At 42.9% G+C, this 21,720-nt stretch overlaps 1 protein-coding gene and 1 non-coding gene across 8 annotated transcripts in view; both read right to left on the reverse strand.

Moving 5' to 3' along the window:
- The window catches only part of Mta3 (metastasis associated 1 family member 3), a 239,745-nt gene that overhangs the window by 2,531 nt on the left and 215,494 nt on the right, over positions 1 to 21,720 (reverse strand). Inside the window, exon 18 of one of the 7 annotated variants that reach the window (XR_013429020.1) lies at positions 13,130 to 13,242. The exons of 5 other annotated variants lie outside the window; for them this stretch is intronic. The gene's annotated coding sequence lies outside the window, so the exon portion shown is untranslated. Of the gene's footprint in view, positions 1 to 5,856; positions 13,243 to 21,720 lie in introns of those variants that run through there. One more of the 7 variants, XR_013429019.1, reaches the window with a different exon arrangement.
- On the reverse strand, positions 9,646 to 9,738 carry Trnai-uau (transfer RNA isoleucine (anticodon UAU)). The gene is given in 2 exon segments: positions 9,646 to 9,681; positions 9,701 to 9,738. It is a non-coding gene; the product is annotated as a tRNA-Ile (tRNA).

Consider the following 21,720-nt stretch of genomic DNA (forward strand, 5'->3'; position numbering starts at 1 on the left):
TGAGCCTCAGTGTGCAGTCTCCAAAATGGGGGAAATATAAAGGGTTGAGGAACGCATTAGGTAATAGGGCAAGGGCAGCAGGCCGGCTCAACGCAGGTGTTCAAGAAACAACGTAGAATGAGAACACATTTTGTAGAATGAAAAAGACTAGGGCAGAGCTGGGAAAGGAAAAAACAGTGGTATTTTGAACGAGTCCAGTTTAAGCTGTTTATGAGTCCTCTGAGTGGAGGTGTCAAGTGTGTCGCTGGAGAGTGCTGGCTTTGTAGTAAGGAACAGAGAAGGACACATTGGTATACTCAGCCCAGTTTAACAGATGGAAAGATTACGGTAATTTTTGTAATTTTTCTTGGTCAGAAAGAATGTTGCTTGGTCTTATGAAAGAAATTCTCATTAAGAAACTTGAAAGATGGAACATCAAAGTAAAATACCATGTTGCACAACCACCGCATGGGTCAAGACTTCTTTTGCCTACAAGTGACAAACGCCTGAATCTAATTGGCTAATACCAAAAGGCAATATTTTGGGCTCACTCAAACCTCAGAAAATGCATGGGTGAGACCAGACTTAAGAATCAAAGAGGGAGACGTGGTCAGATCTCTCTCTTGCCCTGTCTCTCTGTAATGTCGCCTTCTTTCTCCCAGTCCTCTGTCCTCCCAGATCCACATCCCTTGGGGATGGCCTGGGGATAAACCAATGTGTCTTTCCCTGTCCATTTGTTGGTCCTAAATGCCTGGCTATGCTACTTGGGGGCCATTCAACCAACAGAGAGAATAAAAACAATTAAAGAGAGTTCCAGTTTACACTTTTAAGTTAAAAAGAAGGAGAAAGCAGGGCTGGAATATAGTTCAGTTGGTAGAGTGCTTGCCTTGCATGCACTGAGGCCCTGGGATTGATCCCCAGCACCATAAAGAAAAAAAAAGAGAAAATATGTAAGATAAAAAATAGACATAAGGAAAAGTTAAGAGGAAAATAAATGAAAAGACTAAGATCAGAGGGGAAAATGTAACAAAATTTTAGAGGGAAAGAATGTATTCATTACCAAAATATTTTAAAAGAATGAAATAGTCAAGGCAGAAAAAAAAATTTTTAGGTTTAAGAAGAAAGAAACATTCAGACAAGAAAATAAAATAATCAGTTAAATAAGATGATTTTCAAAATATTTGAAAGGTTATAAGATTAAAATAAAACAGAAATAAACTAAGCTAAAGGCAAAAGAACAGAATCCAGGAGCCAGAAGCAACAGGTGAACGAGGAGTTCCTGGGCCTCTCTAGAGCAGGACACCCCTGCAGGCTGAGCAACTCCACTGTCAGGCCTTTGTCCAAGCCTCAGTAGGCCCTGCTTCCTTTGATAGCAATCAGGAAACACATTCAGTGAAGCCGCCCTGGAATTAGAGCATATTATTTACATGAACTTTCTAGCATCTATCCATCCAGGTCCTCAAACCACTGCTCTTACAATGTGGTTTCTAGATGCCTCATGTTCATCAATTATTGTATCAGTAACATCCTTAAAAGTGATGTTGCACATCTGGAAACATGTAATAGGTGGATGGATGGATGAATAGACATATAGATATAGATTACATATAGATACAGATACAGATGCAGATATAGATATAGATATAGATATAGATACAGATACAGATACAGATATAAATATAGATATAGATAAATAAGAGGTAGGTAGATAGATTAATTGATAAGTCCAGCCCTATCTGGGATGGATTCTTCTAGAATCCATCCCAGAGACACACAAGCAAAGTATCCAAAACAATGTGTGACTAGAGCTTCTCCCTGCAGCGCTGTCTGTGACCCCACACCTGAAACCATCCAAATGTTCCCTAGCCGAGGACTGGTTGACGCTTGGTGGTACACCCACGTTAGTAAGTACTGTGAAACTGTGATAAGGAGTGAGGAAGAGATCTAGCTGCAAATTTGAAAGGATCTTCAGAACATAGTAGTGAAGTCAACAAGGAATAAAATGGATTTTGAATGAAAACAGGAGGATGTAGAATACAAATGTGTATTTCCTTTTACTTAAAAAAAATAAACAATGAAAAAATAAGACAAAAAGTCATTTTTAAATGATCAAAAATAAGTCAGGCATGATGGTGCATGCCTGTAACCCCAGCCTCTCAGGAGACTGAGGCAGGAGGATACAAGTTCAAAGCTAGCCTCAACAATTTAGCAAGGCCCTAAGAAACTTAACAAGACCCTCTCTCAAAGTAACAAAAAAAAAATTAATTGGAAATGTCACTGTAAACTAGAATTTCTTTTTCTCATTTTAAAAAATCTGAATTTCCTTGCTCTGCCCACTGAAAAAGCCTAGATAATATGGCTACCATGGAATACCTGTAAGAAACCCTAGCACACAGATTATAGTCTCTAAGTAACATTTTCCAACAAAAGGAGCCACGCTTCTGGGAGAAATTTACTCCAGGTTTGCAGAAGGACATGTACAAATTATTTTGGAATATCTTATAATGCCATAAAGAAGGAGACTATGAAAAACTTGAAATTGTGTCAAAAATATCCAGGATCCAAACTGATATGACTTTTGCTAGCCAAATGGAACAAATGAAGTAATCAATCAATCATGATAATGGGGCCAATTAATCAATCCTAACATTTCACACCCCATAACAGAGCTTCAAACTATATAAAGCAGAAAGAAATCAAACTAAAAAGAAAAAGAGAAAAAGCTATTATAATTAATCTTCTCTCAATGATAAAACAAATAGGTAGAAAATCAATGGTATAGAAGACTTGTACAACCCTATTAACCAATTTGATAACACTGACATTGATAGAATACTCTGCCCGACAACAACACATTATCATTTACATCCAATTCATTATTATAAAGATACATAAAAAAGCCCCAGAAATTTTAAAGAATTCAAAGGAGTTCGGATCACAATGGAATTAAACTGGAAATCAATAACAGAAAGATAACTGGAAGATCCTCAAATGTTTGAAAACTAAGTTCATATTTCTAAATAATCCATGGATTAGAAAGGAAATCAAAAGAACATATTTTGAATCAAACAAAAATTAAAACATGGTACATTTGTGGGAGGCAGCTAAAAATTTTTATAGCACTAAAAATGCCTGTACTAGAAGAGAAATGTCAAATCAATTTCTTCTGCTTTAAAACTTTAAAGAACAGGGCATAATGGTGCACACCTGTAATCTCAGCAACTAGGGAGGCTGAGGCAGGAGGATCGTGAGTTCAGAGCCAGCCTCAGCAACTTAGCAAGGCCCTAAGCAACTAAGTAAAACCCTGTCTCAAAATAAAAAATAAAAAGGGCTGGGGATGTGGCTCAGTGATTAAGCACCCCTGGGTTCAATCCCTGGTACCAAGAAAGGAAGGGAGGGAGGGAAGGAGAGAGGGGGAAAAAGAGAGAAAGAAAGAAACCAATTATAAAAAAGAGAAATATATTAAAACCAAATATAAAAAAGAGGAAAATTATAGCCATCTGCCACATACCAATGTTTTAGTCAATGACAGACCATGTATATAACGGTGATCCCATAAGACTAAATGAAAGTCAGGCACAGTGGATATTTCTGTAATCCCAGCTACTATGGAGATTGAGGCGGGAGGATCACAAGTTCAAGTCCAGTCTGAGTAACTTAATGAAACCCTGTCTCAAAATAGAAAGGACTAGGAATGTAGCTCAGTGCTTGGCTACCATGAAGACCTGGGTTCAAGCCCCAGTAACACACACATACACACACACACATACAAAAAAAAAAAACTGATTATAATGGAGTTGAAAATGTCTTATCATTTAATTATGTTATAGCAGTTATAATATCAAGTGCAATACATTCCTCATGTGTATGGTAACCTGGTTGCTAATGGTCTCTTGGTTTTGTGTCTCTAGAGAACCCTGACTAATACACTGGGAGGAATTATTTACAAATTATATATCCAACATAGGAACTATGTCTAAAACATTCCAAAAAATTCGCAACTCAATAATAAAAAAAGTTCAACAGCTCCATTAGAAAATGGGCAAAATGTTTGAATAAACACTTCACCAAAAAGACATAAATGTCTAATAAGCACATGAAAAACTATTCAACATTACTACTGCAGTTCATTTTACATGAATCATAATTCCAAAAACAGCTATAAAATTTAAAACTAACTGGTTTCCTTTGGAGATTATTAGGGCATCAATTCATTATTATAAAGATACATAGAAAAAGAGAATCAAGCAGTTATTTATTCAGTCTTTTCTCTGTGAATTGTGTTTTAGAAGAACTAAGTACTTAAAACTAAACAGAGAAAGGATTTTTTTTTCAAACAGTCATAAGAATAGAAGGAATAATAGAACAAAAATTATCATTGTATAATCCTCAATAAAAATAGTAGATCTACACATTGGTTGTTGAAATAATTAGGTTAGAGCTAATGAGGAATTCTCTAATGGAAATTAGGCTGATCACAATCCAATATTAACAATCAAAACTAACATCACAAAATGAAACACAACTATACATTATGTACTTTCTGTTGTGGTGCAATAGTATACAGTACCCTCTGGAATAGGTATTTTTCAAATAAATAAATGTGAATATTATATAGATCTAACTGCCATAGGAGATTTAAGAACATGTTAAAGGACATCTTAAGACTGCAATTAGTGGCACTAGGGTTGGACTCAGCAGTACAGTACTCGCCTACCACATGCAAGGTGCTGGGTCTGATCCTCAGCACTATAAAAATAAATAAATAAATAAATAAATGTGCTGTGTCCAACTACAACTAAAAAATTTAGGAACTAGGTGCTGTGGTGCATGCCTATAATCCTAGCAGCTCAGGAGGCTGAGACAGGAAGATCTTGAGTTCAAAGACAGCCCCAGCAAAAATCGAGTCACTAAGCAACTCAGTGAAAACCTGTCTCAAAATAAAATACAAAATAGGGCTGAGGATGTGGCTCAGAGGTTTAATGCCCCTGAGTTCAATCCCCAGTACCCTCCCTCCCCGCCCCAGGCAATATGCAATTAGGCAGATTTGTCATATAAATGTTTTAATAGACTGTGGGATGAAAGAGAATTAATAGAGATTAAAAGAAATTTTAAAAATACATTGGTCAAATTCAAAGTATGTATCTTGTTTGGATCTTAATTTAAACATACCTTTCAGAGACAGTTGTAGAAACTTGAACGTAGACTAGGTATTAGATGAGGCTAAGCAATTACTGTTGTTCTTGTTAGGTGCAGTAATCATACTGTGGTTACCTGTCAGGCAAACCTAATGCAGTTTTAGTAAAATAAATTAAACTCTCTCTGGGATTTTCAGGGGTAGAGGCGAATATCATGAGGGAATTGAGGAAACAATTCTTTATGAAGAGATGGATGTGTGCTATTTCTCTACTTTTGTATATGTTTGAAATATTCTACAATAGAGAATTGAACTTTGGTTTTGTTTTATTTTTGTTGTTGTTGTTGTTGTTGAATTTTAAATGGGCCTGTGCATACAGATCACAGCCCTTTGGCTGTGTTTTGACCGACTGAAAATTCCACAGGAGTATTCCCTCCCTTTATCAATGCATAAGCCCCACACTCAATAACTGAAGGGTGCAAATGAGTGAGATGAGTCCGGGGTGAATCATGGCAGCTGTCCCCCGCACCTCTCTGCTAGAGATTAATGGAAGGAGACAGGGACAGTGGCAAACCAGAGAAGACATAAACCTCCAAGAGGGGGCAGCCCATGTTGCCAGGGAGGAATAAAGCCCCAGATAAGCAGTCATCTTCTGATATTCTTTTTCATTAGAAAGTAGAAATATGGACAGTCCTCTGAAATTATCTTGTTGTAGGGACAAACGAGGCAAGGCACGAAAGACAGCAGGAAACAGTTTTATTTGGCTGCAGCCAGGTTCAGAGGGCACAGCTTTTGCTGTAATCAATTAATCCCCTGAACCCCAAGTTCAGGGAGTTTCAGAGTTTTCTACCCAGCATGTAAGGGGAGGGGCTCAGAAATTCAGTCTGCAGAAGTTCACATAAAAGCAGCTTTTTCTTTCACTGTTCTGGGCAAGCTAACTCTTCAAGGACAACACCTGAGAAGGGGAGAGCTGCTTCTTCCCTTTCTTTCCTCCCCCTGCCAGCTATTACCAAGGAGCCCATTTGTAACTTATCTTAAAAATTTAGACATTTCTGTGAAGCCCAGCTCAAGGCCAGAGGCCTTGTTTGCACATTTCTTCTATACTATACTGGATATGTTTGTGAAAAACTAGTAAGGGGATATCCAGCACCTGGAGTGCTGGTATCTTCCCGGCCAGTGGCCAAGTAAAACAGGGCAACACGAAAATAGGAAGTTTATTTACATTGGATTCTTTGGCAGAGACTCTTTTGCTGACAGTCCTAAAATCAGCCATGGTGAAGAGGGCTTTTCTGTGGAGAAAGGGGGGTGCCACTTCAATCCATTTTCATGAATTATTGCTAAATATGCAAATGATTCTTTTTAATGGAAACATTTTGCAGTTCAGTTTTGCTAGCAAACCCACCAAAACCTGTCTGTAGGCTAGATTTGTGTCACAGACTGTTGTTTTGTGATCCCTGACACCACGCCTTGTAACACATTACACAATAATGCATTAATAATTGGTTGACTTCTCCAGCAGTTGGGTCACAATGCTGGCACAACTAAGGCTGTACACGTCTGAAATCCTCCAATTAATTTTTTATATACAAACAGCTGTCAAGCCAGGCATCTCCACACACCGCACTTTGAATGGAACATAGACTTAGAGTGATCTGTATTAAATTGCATCTTGTCATTTGTCAAAAAACATTTATCACTGGATTGGTTCCACTCTTCCTCCAAATTCTACTGAATCTTCTGAGGCTATCCAAATTCATGTCAACCTTCCTTTCCAGTTTGTGTACCTCATCGTTAGCTATCTTCCTCCTTGAAGCCATCATACATTATACCCAGTAGTCTATTGTCAATAGTAATGACATAGTATTTTGTAGTTTAGAAACTATTATCCCATATTTTTCTGATTTGATTTTTGTTACCCACTGAAACCTTCTAAAAGTCCTGTCAACATTATTCTAAGGCTTTGAGCTACAGCCAGGGGCAGTAGCACACCCCTATAATCACAGCAACTCAGGAGGCAGAGGCGGAAGGATCACAAGTTCCAGGCCAGTCTCAGCAACTTAGCCAGACCCTGCCTCAAAATAAAAAATAAAAATAAAAAGTGCTGAGGAAGTAGCTCGATGGTAGAGCACCCAAGTTCAGTACTTCTGTATCTAAAAGAAAAAAAGAAATTGACTTTGTACTACAAATCTGCCAAGTCTGTTTGTTGCCCACCAATGATGTCCTAGTGTGGATTTCTAGATTAAACAACTAGTTTCCTTCCTTTCCACCCCACCAGAAAAAAAGAGTCCCTAAAGTCACCATCTGGGCAGTAATCAGTAGGGACAGAAACAATATGTATGAAGAAGGTTCTAACTAGAAGAGTTGTCAGAAAATGGAAAGGATTGTCTTGAGAGGAAATTTTAAAGCTAGAAATTTTCAAATAACAGTTGGGGTTTTGAACAAGGGGTTCCTGTATAGTCAGGAAGCTGGATACAATGATCTTTCACTCATTTATGGTTGCCCTTCTAGGGAATCTGCTCTGGGCTCAGCTCTCAGAACCCACCAGCTCCTCCTGGTCAGTGAGTAACCTCTGAAATTCAGACACGTGCAGTAGGTCACTCTTATGCTTTGTACTTTTTAAAATTAATTCCCTCTGGAAAAGAAGTTTTCAGCGAAAATGCCAGCCTTTTCTCCTCTGTATGAAAATAATCTATACATGGAATATTATTCTGTCATAAAAAGAAATGAGCCCGTTGGGTGATACCAGTAGCATTCAGTATTCCCGGCTGCTTGGAAGTCTGAGGCAGGAGGATCACTTGATCTTAGTAATTCCAGACTAGCCTAGGCAACAGGAGACCCATCTCAAAAAAAAAAAAAAAAAAAAAAGAAAGAAAGAAAGAAAAGAAAATAAGTAGTGATGTATAGTACAACATGGATGAATCTCGAAAACCTTATGGCAAATGGAAGGGGAAAAAAAAAAACACACAAAGGCCACATGCTGGATGATTCCATTCCTATAGAAGCGCAGAAGTAGGAACTCCATAGAGTCAGGAAGTAGATTCGTGATGTGAGGTGGGGAGATTATGTGACCCGCAGGGGTACAGCTAAAGGAATAAAGGGTTTCTTCCCCAAGTGATGGAATTACTCAACAACTGACTGCGGAGCTGGTTGCAAAAACCTATAAATATACTAAAAGTAATTGAGTCTTACGCTTTAAGTGGGTAAATTATATGGCATGCGATTTATATTATAATAAAGTTTTCAAGAAGAAAATGAGCACCTTTTTTAATGGATACAGGTTCTATTTATTTCCAAGCCTGAGCTGGATCTCTACTGGGGGGCTCGCGCTACCCTGCAGAGGACGAGTCCCCGGCTGAAGGCGGAGGCTCTGCGCCCCAGGATGAGGTGAGGTGGGCGGACTTGCTCGCAGCACCGCGGCCGCCTCCGGAACCGGGGCTGGGGGGGCGAGGGCCACCGACGGCTGGGATGGGCGCCGAGGAAGCCGACGAGAGCGCCACCCTCCATCCCCTTCTTAGAGCTTTCTGGGCCCTGCATGTCTCCACTCTGGGTTATACATCCATCCCGGAAATTAACGACTCGCGCTTCGTAAGAGCAGCTGAACAACCGCCCTTTCCAGAGGACACGTCCACGAGGCTCCCGTCCACGAGGCTCCCGCCCCGCTCGAGCTGAACACGTTCTGGCTCTGCCCACCCCTCGACACAGTGCCCCCGCGCCTCACAGCAGCCTGAGGAGTGTCCAGCTGGCCCCAACCCCAGCTGGCCACGGGCGCGGGGAGTCTGTCCCCGGAGAAAACTCCTGAACCGGATTTGGGGCCTGCCACTCGAATAGCCCTAGAAAACGTCTCCTCTCTAGACCACTAGCTAGCGCCACCATTTCAGAGTGACAGCGCGGGGAGGGGGGAGAGGAAACGCCCCGGGCACTTTTCTCAAACTGCAAAGCTACCGCGAGAGGGCGGGGCGCCCGCGACGGGGAAGAGGACCCGGGGGCCGGGGGTCTGCGCGAGCCCAAGGACGGGGCAGTAAGAAGGTGGTTACTGCTAGTTAAAAGTCAGGGGAGCAGATCGTCCCGGCTCCGCTGGTGCGCCTCGGGCCGCCACGCCAGGAGTGTGGCCTGGCTGCACCCGCCCCAGGACGAGCGTCGCGGCTGAGACCCCAGGCTTCATTCCCGGCGCCGGGAGGTAGGGCTCACCCTGCAGAGAGGAGCACCGGGGCATCCGATCCCTACGCCTCGAAAGCGTGATCGCCACCGGGTAGCGCCCAAGCACCTCCGGGCCGCATCCCCCCCGGACAGAATGACCTTAAAGACCCGCCGAAAAATAACTAGATGGGGGCAGATAGATAGACGGCTGGGTTCGAGAGTTGCATGTTGCAAACCGATCGTGAAACAGGTATAAGATTCCACTGCGCTATGCTTCCTGCTAGCGGCCGAGCGCGACTTGAGGCAGAGTAGTTACGAGACTGGAACTGAGAAGACTAAAGTCTTTCGGCAAGAAGATTAAATGAATCTCCCGGATATCTAAAAAAGGGCCGTGCTCCAGGTGAGGCTCGAACTCACAACCTCGGCATCGCTCTGCATGTACTGCTGTATAAGTACCGCGCGCTAACCGATTGCGCCACTGGAGCTCCGCTTAGCCGCCCTCGCGATAGCTCTATCAGGGTTCACTCGGCCGGGTGCGAGCTTCCGCGGAGCATGCGCGTCTGCCACTCGCGGCTTCTAGCTCGGACCCGGTCCTTTGCAACTTCCGGCTGGGCATACACATACTGCCTGGCTACTCCGAGGCCAGCAAGCTGGAAAATCCTACGAGTGTTCCCCTCGGGGCTGGAGGGCGGGTTAACATGGCCGAACTGGGGCCTTGCGAAGGGCGCAGGCCGCGTCCCGGGCAGCGCCGTGAGAGAGGCGGCCTGGTCCCTGCGGCCATAAGCCAACACCGCGTTCTCGGCGGGGCTTTCACCTCCTAGGAGAGGGCTGCGAGGGGCAGGACCCAGCACAGGGAGCCGGCAGGCTGGCCTCGCGGCTGTGATGACGCGAGACGAGGGGCGGGGCCGGGACGCGGGGCCTAGGCTCGGAGACTCTAGACATCCCGCGGCCGCCGCTCGCTGCCCGGCGACCCCAGCCGAGAAGTGCGCTGGAAGGCGCGAACGACTTCCCGCGGGGTGCGGGCGGCCAGGTGGCATGCTGGAGCCCGGAAATCTTTGGACGTTTGTGTCCGAGTTGCTCGAGGGTGGCCTCTGCCGGCGGCGCGCGCGCGGGCCGGAAGGTTGGGCTGCTGGGGGCGGCGACCGACCTTCCAGACCTGGCGCCGCAGGGCCCCAGCGTGGGGCCTTGCCACACCCGCCAGGAGTTCTGGGGCTCCTCCTGCAACCCTAGCGAGGGCTTGGGCACCCCGGGCAGAAGGCTTGTCCCCGAAGAGGAGTCGCGCCACTTGAAATCCGAGGACACGAAGATCGCCCTTGATCTTGGAGAGGTTTCCCTCAACCCTACGTGTTTTATTGAGCCACAGAATGTTAATTTTTGTTCTCCTAACTTTAAAACCAACTTTTAAAATTATCTGAAACCTGGAGCTCTAATTTAAATATCCAAAGATCCATTAAAAAAAAGTTTAAACACTGTACCCAGGTCTGAATATGACTATTCTGGGCCATACTTTTTGTCCTTGTGGACCCCTTTCCTTCATTTTAAACAATAATGTTTCGGCCAGGCACGATGCCCCCCCTCCCCCGACTGTAATCCCTATTATTGGGAGGCTGAAACAGGAGGATCGCAAATTTCTGGTCAGCCTCTGCAATTTAGTGACTCTCTTAGAAAATATATATATATATATATTTTTTTTTTAATTTAAAAAGTCTGGGGATGTAATTCAGTGGCAAAGCGTACCTGCATTCAATCCCCAATACCAAAAAAAAAAAAAAAATGGGGAGAGAGAGAAAGGGAAAGAGAACTTCTTTTAAAAGTATACTTTACAAATGCGATGGCATAAAGATTAATCCTGAAAGGACAGTGACCACAACACTTGGAGCGACCAAGAGATCTTTATTGCACGCAGTGCAAAAGAGGAGAAAAGAGAGAGAAAGAAAGAGGTGGGGAGAGCAAAGAGAGAGAGAGAAGAGGAGAGGAGTGAAAGGGAGAGTGAAAGCAAGAGAAGACAGAGAGAGCAAGAGCAAGAGAGAGGGGAATGGCAGGAGGGAGTTTTTTATAGCCCAAATCTAATGGGGTCTCTGGGTCTGCAAACTGCCTTGTTGGCATACAGTGATTGGCTCATACAGTAGTGTCATCTTCTGCCTTCAGGCAGAGGGGGCAGGGGCTAGATGTGGGTTCCTGTTGCACTAGACAGTGGGGGTTGAATGTTCAGACTTGATGCAAACAGGTGATAAAGGACAGACAGATTGGGGTTTGAGTGCGTGGGTTATCCTGCAGCTATTCAGCCTGCCCTGCACCTAACAAACCCAGGCTGGATTTATATTATTTTATTCACATATGTTCATTATTTCTAATCATTTTCAAAAACTAAAATTTGAGCATTTTTGTTGCCCCTAGGCACTCTGCACACTACCTAATTGATAACTCCGCTGGGAATCTGCATCCTCCTGGGGGTATAGTAGCAGCACCTCCACAATCTGCCCACTGGCCCCTCTGTTTATTCCTTCAGGCTTGACCCACTCATTTTGTTTGTGCCTGGATATTGGTTACCTTTTTTGGTGACCTCTGCCCTCCCAGAAAAGCAAACAACAGGATGATCTTGGCACTTGGTGAAAATAACCAGCATGCAACAAGCCATAGGAGCAGAATTGAGGTCATAGGTATAGTGACCTTGATGGTGACTTGCCCACAATAACAGGTTATTTTAGGGTGAAAAATAGCAGGCAGTAGTTTGATACTAGAGTATAGAAGGTCTTGAAATTCAAGCAGAAGAGATAACAAATGGTCAGGTTGACAAGGAAGCAGCAATAGATTCTGTATAGAGCAGGGGCCTTCTGAATCTTTTCGTAGAAAGCTCAGAGCCATGTGCAGACTGGATTATTCACCTAGAGAAAGGAGCCTTTTCCCTGGTGAGGGAGCCTACACCTGTAATCCCAGCGGTTTGGGAGGCTAAAACAAGAAGGATCAAGAGTTCAAGGCAGCCTCAGCAGCAATGAGGCTTAGCAACTCAGTGAGACCCCAAGAAGCTGGGCATGGTAATGGCACACAGCTGTAATCCCAATGACTGAGGCTAAAACTGGAAGATTGCAAGTTCAAGGCCGCCTCAGCAATTTAGCTAGGCCCTAAGCAACTCAGCAAGACCTTATTTCTAAGTAAAATACAAAATAGGGCTGGGGATGTGGCTCAGTAGTCAAGTGCCCCTGAATTCAATCCCTGGTACTCCCCCTAAAAGAGCAGCTCAGAAAGGGAGTGGCTGATACCCTGCAAGGCTCCAGGCAGGTGGTGGGCTGCAGAGTTGTTTACAGCATGCCAGGGTTAGGGCTTCTTTGAGAATGTGTGGACAAATCCAGGATAAATCAAGGGCAGCTGAGAGTGATCCCTTGAAATAAATCCCTCCCCCCAAAGTTGGAACAGGCTGAAAAGGCAAATGCATGACTTGCTACAGGGTAGGGATAATTTCCACCCCCCCTAAATTGAAAGGGCTTAATTTTCCTGGTAAACAAGAAAATAAGGTGTGGACTCATTCTCTGCATCTTCTGAAATCCCAATAGCATTTGCAGAATCTGTCCTTCCTCCCTTCTGAGTCTCTGAGGCAGAGCCCACCTGGTAAACCAAGAGCGGCAGAGTTGGCCACTGGCAATCCAGTTCCCTCTCTTCTGCCCCACCTTTCATGGATCCAATCCTTTACTAGTTTAGAAGATAGTGATGGATCCTGACTGTGTGCGATGGGAAGTGAGCACCTCATAAAAGGAAATAAATAGCTTAGCCCCAAGGAAATTGAGGGTCCTAAGGAAGGAACCTAGAAAGGGTAATGTTGAGAAAGGGACAGAGTCTGAGACAAAAGGAGAAGCCTCTTGAGACCTCCAAATCACTTACCTGCACCCAGACTGCCTCTGAAGAACAATGAGCTAGGAGTCTTAGTTGTGATCTTCTTTGGTCATAGAGATCTTAAATAATTCTCATTCCCTCCGGGACTCATTTCCTCATCTCTAAATTGAGGAATATATAAGGAAAGCCTGATTGGTTTCAAGGTTGACAATGTGCGATATGAAAACATTTTGCCACTTTTTCCACCAAAAGAAAGTTAAGAGGTCTCTTGGCCTTTCTGTTTGATTTATGTTTCAGGGGTAATTTGTGTTAACTGATATACAGATAGATCAGCAAACAATATATAAGAACTTTGTAGAAGGATTCTTTTAAAAAGAGGCAAAAATCAACTTCAGAAATAAAACACTTTAAGATTTGTCAAGAGGCCAGCCCCACCTGAGCTAAGGCTCCGCCTCTTGTCCTTCAAGTTAGGATGGCTCCAAAGTAGGCTGGAATTAAGCTTATTTAAAGTTGTATTCAAAAGATAGATTTTTTGTTGTTGTTGTTGTAAAGATTACTTGATCTCAAATAGGGGATTTAATACAAAACTTAAGTACAGGCTTGAGTAAATTATAAAAGGTATTTAGGTTTATAAAAGTGTTTTAAAAGAAAGTAAAACTTGTAAAGAATTTCATATGTAACTGAGTTGATAAGTATATGGGTCTTTGTAGAGGCCTAAATAGATATCATAAATAAATGGAAGAACCTAGACTAAATAAGTCCATTTTGACTGGAAAACTCTTTTTACCATGTAACTCTTACCATCACCATTAAATTATTTTAATCATTTAATAAAATTGTGTAAGATACATATTAAAGGAGTGGTTTTTTAATACAATCAAGCTTAGTTTAGATCCATGCGTAATTTTAAAACAGTAATGCCTATAGAATAAAAAGACTAGTATCAACACTTTCCCATTTACCAAGTAATGCAAAATGTTTTAATTTAATTATGTAAGAAGAAGGCATGTTTGTTAACAAAAAAACTTTTAAAATACTTGTCATATTTGGTATTGGAACAAATGTACTATATATTAAAATGTATGAAACTTAATGACTCATTATAACATCAGAAATAGACAAAAACTGCTTTCCTAAGTGAGTGTTTGAAATTTATGCCTTTTGCACTTTAAAAAAAAAAGTGGTATATTTTTATTACTTTCATGTTTTCATGTCTACATGATGAAACAGAAGGATTGCTGTATGCAAGTACCATTCTGCAAGTAACAAAGTGAGTATGGCTGATCTTTCTTCTTAATAATGGAAGACCAAACTGGATATAACAGTCATTGTATTTTTTCTTTAAGGCTCTAATTTCTGATATGCAAGAGATATCCTGATGAGGCATATAAACAGTCTGATTAGTGGAATCAAATTTGTGGATTTAATGAATGAAAATCATCTTGATTCAAATTTACAGAATACTTTATGGTCATCATTGGCTTTATTTCAGTAAATATATTTTTTAAAATTTGTTTTAGTCATGACTACAAAAACATGGCTTTAGAGAAGTTGAAACCCACATGAGGAACCACCTGGGCAGTTGCCACATGGACAGACATCCGGCGTTTAGGGAGTGCTGTGTGTACTGATCAACATGCATCCAGAGGCTCCCAAAGTGATTGATTCAATTTTAAGTGTTGCGGGGAGTCTTAATAATTATTTGTTGTTGTTGTTGTTTGGTGGTGCTTGGGATTGAACCCAGGGCTTTGTGCATGCAAAGCATATATCCCCAGCCCAATTAGTTTAAATTACTTTCCTAAATAGAAATCTAAAAGATGCCACTGCCATCTTTCATGGGGTGGACCCTCTTGAATGCTCTTCAGAACCCCTGCACTTGGCCGTGCCTGAAGTCCTTCCTGTCCAGATAGTCCTTGAGTCTCACGAGCACTGTGTGGGGAAATCACCCTTTATTTATTTATAGGAGGAGACAGATGAGTGAGTCCCAAGGCCCAAGTTCTCCAAAGTTCAAGCAGAGTACACAGAGTGTAGCATGGTGGTAAATTGAGGAAGCTTAGATCCTTCACTCTGGATCCAAGCCAAAAGGAAGAAAGGGTGAGAGCAGATCAGATGGGGAAAAATTTAGAAGATTGGTAACATACAGTGTTGACGAGAGTGTGGGGGAAATGGAGACTCTTTGGTTTGGTTTTTAAGACAGTTTAGCAGAATCTTTCAAAGTTTGAAATGCACATATCCTTTGATCCAGCAGATTCCATAGGATTCTTCTCCTTCATAGAAACATCCACACTTGTGAACAAATATTTCTCTAATCTAAGATGCCCTGCATTGTAAAATAAACCATTATTGTATGTATCATTAAGGGAGGAAATGCTACCATTTTAACTAACACAGTACTTTCGTGTCACATAGAATTTTTATTTTTATACTTAATAAAAATAGCTCTTTTAGATGGACTCAGATGTACATTTTTTATCATATATTACTCTTGTGGGCTACTGCTTTCTGCTGAGCTTTTCAGTCTCTTGGTTTCTCCCACTTACAACCCAGCAAACACTTCCAAGAGGAAAGTGACTCAGGGTACCAAGCTCACCACAAGGACCTTCTTTTCTCCTTGGAATCCCGGTCCCTTAACTCCTGGATGAGCTTAGAAGCTCACTATTGCCTCTAAACATTTTTTGGTTTTTGTTGTTGTTTGTTTGGGGGACAGGTCGTGGGGGCCGGGTGGGGTTCTGTTGTCATTATTAGTAGTTACAGATTTTCTAACTACTTTCAGTGGGAGGATTTGATAAAAGCTGCTACATCCGTAGCTAATGTAATCACGTTACCTCCTCCAAAAGGGGACATTGCTGAGAATGAAAAGGGGCACTATTAATAATATTTGACCAACAAGTATGAATTGTGACTGTCCCACACAATCTGGAGCATATGGTCACCCTCCCATAGCTCCCTTTTGCAGTACTATAAATACATAAGACAGGATTTGGGAAAATTCCCTTTTAAATGTTTTAAATTATGAGAACACAGATGGAAGGGGACTCAATCAACTTAGTGTTTCTTTGCTCCAAATGTGCCCTTCTTTCACGTGCTCTGTCATCCCATAACTGGGCCCTAAAATCAAAGGTCCTCTGGCAGCTGTGCCATCATTAGGCTTTGCCAGTAAAAGTGCTAGAGGAACACTGAAGGGGCTTCTCTTCCTGGGTCCAGTACTTTTCTTCTGGCTCTTATAGCACAGCTGCCTGTGGGCGGCTTCCCAGAACCCAGCAGACAGTTTCCTGCTTGCCAGCCCTGCCTACAGCGCCTCAGCCAACTTCTCTGCCACCCACTGAGCCACTGCCACACCCTCACCCCAGAATTCTGGCTCTCAGCCTAGGTGGGGAGCGGTGGGAAGTGTCAGCCCTAGAGCTAGTGGCTGCTCCTTTATCTGTTATTCCTGGGACTTTTTTTTTTTTTTTTTTTTTTTTGCTTTTCTTTGTTTGGGTTTGGGTTTGGGTATTGAACCCAAGGGCACTCTACCACTGAACCTTTTTCTTTTCTTTCTTTTTCTTTTTCTTTTCTTTTCTTTCTTTCTTTTTTTTTTTTTAACTTTGAGATGGTCTCACCAAATTGCCCAGGCTGGCTTCAGTTTGCCATCCTCCTGTCCTCAACCTCCCAAGTCACTAAAATTACAGGTGTGCTTCACCATACCCAGTTCTAATCCTATATTCTTAACCCCCATTCTTAACAAGTTATTAATCTTTACATGAGATTTTTCCTATTCACATAACTGGCCCAGTGTCCTGTCTCAGGATTGGATCCTGGCTGATATATCTGCACAAACTCTTTTCATTTGTCATTCGAGAACAAAATACTTCGAAGAATATGGAGAACATAGGAGTGGGAGGGGGATACTGTGCTTGCCATGTCTCAGGGACATCTCCAGGAACTTCACACCTTATTAGATCATTTAATCTACACGACAGCCCTCACCACAACCACTATGAAGTAAGTAGCATGATCAGTCCTTTCACCGATCAGGAAATTGAGGCGTAGGGACATTATATGAGTTATAAGAGTACATTGTAAAGCTGTGTGATGGAGGAGTCCTGCCTTAACACTACATAAAACAGACTGATCATTTTGCCACCTGAGGAGACCCTGGAATACCTGCCATTAGGAAAGTGCCCCTTAGGGGTTACCTTCAAGAGACACTGGCCAGGGCTCAGAGAAGCCCTTTGGGATGGTGGCCTAAAGGTCCTACCTTGAAATATAGGAAGGACCAGCTAGAGATGAAGACTAGGGCCCAGGCATGCAGGGGCTTCCCAATGACTAGATTCTCTAATGTGAGGAGTCCTAACAATAACAAAAACAAAACAAAAAACTACCAACAATCCAATTTTTTTTAAAGATAGAGAGAAAGAGAGAGAATTTTTTAATATTTATTTTTTAGTTTTCGGTGGACACAACATCTTTATTTTTTTTTTTATGTGGTGCTGAGGATCTAACCCAGCACCCCGCGCATGCCAGGCGAGCATGCTACCGCTTGAGCCACATCTCCAGCCCCAACAATCCAATTTTTTTTATGAGCAAAATATTTCAATAGTTGAGTGCAGCAAGCCCACACCTGTAATCCCAGCAGAAGGATCCCAAGTTTGAGTTCAACCTGTGTAACTTAGTGGGACCCTGTCTCAAAGTAAAATAAAAGGGCTGGGGCTGGGGCTCAGTGGTAGAGTGGGATCCTCCTGCCTAACAATGTTTGGACCTAAACCTAATGGGCCAGATACAGAAGGCAGATCTTGGAGTCTACAGCACTGATAATCATGGGGACTTCCCTTTGGAAGGAGGTGGAAAGAGTCTTAACAGAAGCAGCCATAGAACTCAGTCACACTCAGAATGATCCTTTGGTCAAGATTTGGAGGTTAGTAGGACAGACCAATTTGTGGGGCCAAAGAAAGACAAGCAACTGCACTAAAAACTTACGTTCATGACTCTTCAGCCAACAACTAGTTGGATGAGCACCATTATTTTCTATTGGACATTTGTAGCCTAGTTTTAAAAGTTCTTTCATATTCTGAATATCAACCCCTTATCAGATATATAATTTGCAAATATTTTCTCCTATTTTTGAATTACCTTTACCCTCTTGTGGAGAGTTCTGGTATCTCTACATCCTTGTCAACACTCAGTGCCATTTTTTCTTCTTCTTTTTAAGCCATTCTATGGGTATGTAATAGTATCTCATTGTCAATTAATTATATTGAGCATTTTATGATGAGCTTATTGGTCATTTGCATAGCTTTATGAAACGGTTGTTTACTTAGAGTTTGTTTAGGGTTTGGTTTGTTTCTGGCTTTTGAGCTTTGGTCTTTTTTATTAAGTTGCAGAAGTGATAGAATGAAGTAATGATTTTCTCTGTTTTCTTATTTGTAGTAACAGATATGAATTTTTCCATAATACTTGGGCTACAAAAAAATGTGCCCCTGGATCACTTTCTGGACTGGTAAGAACCAGCACATGTCCACTCTCACCTACTTCCATTTCCAGACTCACAATACTCACAATGTGGATCCATGCCAAGAAGAATGAGGGAAAGGCCAGAGGACACTGGGGAGGGCAGTGGCTAACACAGACAAATTTGTAGCAGTCAATAACCTCTGGCAAAGAGAGGAAGAGGACCAACCAGATGTAGAATGTCTCCGTGGGAGGAAAGAGGGAGGGTCAGCCCGTTGGCCCTGGAGCAGGAGAATAATGGAAATGTAGCAGATACATAAACTAAGCTGAAGCTCAGGGCAGAGCTGGCCTGTGAATGTCTCCCAAAGGGACTTCTGCCTGTGAAGCAAGAGGGAGATATAAACCTGCTGTTCTATTTGCAGAAAGTCTTTAAGAGCTAACACTGACCTGTCCCAAGAAGGGCCTCTTCTTGGCTGTCCTGTCCTGCCCTGCCCAGCAGGGTCTTAGCTGGGTAGCAGGCTGCACCTCCAGCCAGCAGCCAACTTTGATCACACTAATGAGGCAGTGTTTTGGAGGGCCAGGCAGTTTTATTATCTGATGCCTCCACCTTAGAACCTGACCCTCTCTGAACCACAAATTCCAGTCATGAGCAAATCTTTTTATGGAGTCAGCAGAGAAGACAGACAGGAAGAATATGGGGAAGGACCACTCCCTTGTTCCACCTTTATATTCATATTTCTCTCTCTCTCTCTCTCTCTCTCTCTCTCTCTCTCTCTCTCTCTCTCTCTCTCTCCTTGTGGTTTTGTTGTTGTTTTGTATTTTTTCTACTTTTGTTGTGCAATGCTGGGGGTTGAACCCAGGGCCTTGCACAAGCTAAGCAAACACTGCCACTGAGCTATATCCCCAGCCCTTTTAATTTCATTTTGAGACAGGCCTTGAATTTGTGCTCTTCCTGCCCCAGCCTCCTGAGTAGCAGTATCCCTTTCTCCCCTCCTTTGGGCAGAGCCTAACACAGAGGCAACTGGCAAAGCACAAATAGTGTGCAGATCCCCATTTCCAGACTCACAATACAGAGCGTAGCAAGTGAGCTGAGAGCTGAAAAAACAGTAACTGGCACAAGGGCTTAACATACACAACACAGTGACCCCCCAGGCAAACAGGAACCTCCCTGGAATACACCGCCCATCCTCCACTCACCCAGAAATGAGAGCAGTATCTTAAAAGCCAATGGGCCAAATGGCCAAGCATTCATCACATGGACTTTTCTATTGATATTTCCTTTGCTGAGTCTGGCACAGTGGCTCCCAAACTTAGTGTCTGAGGATTACTGCATATTCTGCATAATAGTTGGTTAAGAGTTTTCTAATTCGATTTTTTTTTATTGTTTGTTTTTTTTGTTTTCGGTGATACTAGGGATTGAGCCCAGGGGCATTCTATCACTAAGTTACATCCTCAGCCCTTTTTAAATTTTATTTTGAGACAGGGTCTCACTAGGTTGCTAAAGTTGGTCTCCAACTTACAATCTGCCTGTCTCAACCTCCTGAGTAGTTGGGGTTTCAGGCATGTGCCACCATGCCCCTCTCTAATTTGATTTTAACTTTACGCCACTTTGACACACTAACTTTAGACCCTCAACACCACAATATTCACCAAAGTCAAGCAATGGAAAAAACACACGTGCAGTTGGGTACAGATTCATTTACATCCTGGTGCCTCTATTTACCAGCCATGTAACCTTGGGGGCACTAGTTAATATTCTGAACTACAGTTTCAGTTCATGGGGATTGAATGTGGAAGCCAGAGAGGATGTTATCGCTGTTGTACTGGTGAACCCTTGGACTTCACATCACACACTGATCCCAGGCAAAATTGTTCCTCTGTGGTTCCTTGAAGAGGGGGCTATCTGAGGACTGTAGGGTGAGCAGAAGGTCCAAATATCAACAGTTTCCATGGAGTTCTGAGAAGTGAGTATGGAATTGAGAGGGTGAGATCCTGGGGTCTAAAGGACAGTCAAGAGCAAATGCTGCCAGGATGTGGGGCTATCAGAAGCCTCTCATGGCTGGAAGGAGTGGAAAATGGTGCCACTACTTTGGGAAGCAGATTGGCAATTTTGGGTTTTCTTGGTTTTGGTACTAGGGATTGAACTCAGAGGCACTCGACCACTGAGCCACATCCCCAGCCCTATTATGTATTTTATTTAGAGGCAGGGTCTCTCTGAGTTGCTTAGCACCTCGCCATTGCTGAGGTTGGCTTTGAACCCACAGTCCTCCTGTCTCAGCCTCTCAAGCCGCTGGAATTATAGGCATGCACCACTATGCCTGGCTCAGACTGGCAGTTTTTCAAAATATTGAATACTAAACCCAATAAATGAAATATGGAAATATGAACTAAGTAAATTCATAAATGTACAAGAACACAAGAAGAGGGAATTTCACTGGACCTAGAACTACAAGGCATCTGAGGAACAGAACCCGCAAGGGATGCCGAAAAGAATGCACGATTAGATTGAAAAAAAAGATTGCAGACTGGGATGCACAGGAGAACCAAGAACAGGGTCCTTCCGAGGGCAGTGGGAGCAGCCAAAGGGTGCTTCCTACCCAATGGGTGTGTGGAGATGTAGGAGGGATCCAGGGGTGACTGCTAGGGAAATTACTTGCAGCGCTGACGCAGCAGCAGGCAGTACATGGTCCCCCTATGGACACCCCATTATGACCCTGAGCAAGAGTGATGGGGTTGTCAGTTCTTGTAGCAAAGAATGTGGGAGACACAGGGCAGTACCTGAGGTGACTGAGACCACCCAGGAGAAACTAGAGAACCTAAGCCCAAAAGCCCACCTGCTAAGATGCCTACCTGGTAGCAGGTCTTGCCTATCCCCCATTGCCTCTGAAAATAGCAGGGAACATAATTCTTTCCTCTTCCCTCAAGCATGCTCTGCAAACAAGGAAGGTCAACCATAAAGATGACTTTGCACAAGGATCACTAAACCACGGGAAAAAAACAAGCCCATCATCAGGCTGGGGTTGTTGCTCAGTGGTGCTCACCTAGCATGCATGAGGCACTGGGTTCCATCCTCAGCACCACATAAATATAAAATAAAGATATTGTGCCCACCTAAAACTAAAAAATAAATATTTTTTTAAAAGGCCATCAAAAGGAACCAGAGATGGAAGATTATACTTGGGAGAAATCACAGACTTTATGATAAAAGCTAG

Source organism: Ictidomys tridecemlineatus, chromosome 12, assembly GCF_052094955.1.
Source record: "Ictidomys tridecemlineatus isolate mIctTri1 chromosome 12, mIctTri1.hap1, whole genome shotgun sequence".
NCBI lineage: Eukaryota > Metazoa > Chordata > Mammalia > Rodentia > Sciuridae > Ictidomys > Ictidomys tridecemlineatus.